Genomic DNA, 2,275 nt, shown 5'->3' with positions numbered 1-2,275 from the left:
GAGGGGTGCATGAGGAAAACAATTTGGTATCACAGGGCATTGGACGTCTATCTATCCATCTATTACCAGACGCCTCAATCCCGTTTGGGGTGGCTACAAACAAATCGCCTCCATGTCGTCACTCGCCATTTCACTGCCCTGCTCCCAACTCACACACCCCTCTCTCATATACCTCTCCACCCCATCCCTCCATCTCATCCTCGGTTTCCCCCTCCCTTTTCCTCCCTCCAAATCACTCACATACACTCTCTTCGTCAGTCTTTCACCCTCCATCCTCTCCATATGGCCAAACTACCTCAGTGTGTTCCTCATAACACTTCCTATCACATCCACATCCACACTACAACGCTCCTTTATATCCTCATTCGTCAGCTTGTCTCTCCATGTGGCTCCACAGGCTCCTCTCAAATAACTCATTTCCACTGCTCTCACTCTTGACTTGTGCCCTTCCAACAAGGTCCAAGCTTCACTTCCATACGTTAGAGTTGGTATCACAATACTGTCATGCAATAACTTTTTCACTTCCATGCTCACTTCCCTGTTTCTTATCACTGCTTTCAAAGAACCAGCAACCTTTCTTCCCTGCTGTACCCTTTCAAACACTTCACCCTCCAAACCTCCATCCTTACTCATCACACTACCCAAGCACTTAAACGTGCTCACTTTTTCCAACTCCTCACCATCCAACCTCGCTGTACATTCACTGACCTCACATCTCTCAAAGACCATCACTTTACTCTTCCCTACATGCACCTTTAGATTCCGTTTCTTAAACACTCTCCCAAACTCATTCACCAAACCTTGCAGCTCCCCTTCGTCTTCACTCAACAACACAGTATCATCTGCAAACAACATTACTTCCATCCTGTATGTTCAACAATTCCTTAAAGTGTTCTCTCCATCTGCTCACTTTTTCTCCCTTCTCCACTAGTAATCTACCATTTTTATCTTTCACTCCCTTGCTAACTTCACTTCCACCCTGTCTTACTCTCTTCACCTCTTTCCAGAACATTTTCTTACAGTCCCTCCACTTTACACTCAAATTCCTTCCAAAATCCTCATCCACTCTTTTCTTACTCTCTCTTACTAATCTTTTCACCTGTATCTTTCTTTCTACATAAAACTCTCTCTCCCGCCTCTCAACTTCTTCCACGCCCCTATTTCTCATCCATTCATTGTATGCTTTCTACTTTTGTGCCACAGCCTGTCTCACCTCTTCATTCCACCATGCTGTTCCTTGAACCCCCCTCCATCTTCTCTTCCTCCCACACACCACATCACATGCTGCACATATATCTTCTGTAAATATCCTGCACACACCTTTCACGTCCCCCATTTGCTGCAATTCATATTTGCCCAATCGTTCCTCCACTTCTTTCTTATACTCTGCCTTTTTCTCATCCTCTTTTAACCTTTCCATTCTCCTTGCAACTACTCCTTCCTCTCGTCTTTCCCTTCTTCTATTCCTCCATCTTACTTGTATCCTAATTCTGGCCACCACCAAGTAGTGGTCAGAAAGTCAACTCCCTCAACCTCTATAAGCTCTTGCATCCATTACACATCTTCTCATCCTTTCATCCACACACACATAATCAATCATTGCCTTCCTTTCATTCAGTTCACCCAACCTTCTCATCACTCGCTATGTATACCTGTGGATCATTTTATGCCTGAAGAGGGTATTGGCTATCACCAACCCCCTCCCAGCACAAATGTCCACTAACGCACTCCCATTCTCATCTATCTCAGCAGGCACACCCCACTCACCAACTATTCCATCCACCTTCACATTCCCTACTTTACCATTCATATCACCGATCAAAAACACTCTCTCATTCCTTCCTAACTTTTCCATGCACACTTCCACATTTGTCCAGAACTCTTCTCTCACTCTGCTAGCACGATCTTGCGTTGGCGCATACACACACACAATCGCCCAAATTTGTATTCCAACTTTCAACTTTGCCCACACAATCCTTGACCCAACTGATCCATATTGTCTTATTTTCTTCTTCCATCTCTTACTCACAACTATACATACTCCTTCCTTTGCCCTCTTATTCTCACCTACTCCTGCACATATACCCCATTCATACTCCCACTCTCTCACACTTTCTCCTCTCCATTTTGTTTCAGTCATTCCACATACATCCACTTTTGCACCCTCAAGCACCTGGACAATCTCTCTCTCTTTCACCTCATCATTCGCTCCTCTTACATTCCACGTAGCCATTACCAAGTCCTTTGTCCGGTCCTCGGTCGTCATCGTTTGGTC

The sequence above is a fragment of the Coenobita brevimanus genome, chromosome 26, assembly GCF_032717465.1.
Source record: "Coenobita brevimanus isolate Jiangsu-jjx chromosome 26, ASM3271746v2, whole genome shotgun sequence".
Lineage (NCBI taxonomy): Eukaryota > Metazoa > Arthropoda > Malacostraca > Decapoda > Coenobitidae > Coenobita > Coenobita brevimanus.
The sequence above is the reverse complement of the archived record's forward strand: the minus strand, read 5'-3'. Positions refer to the sequence as shown.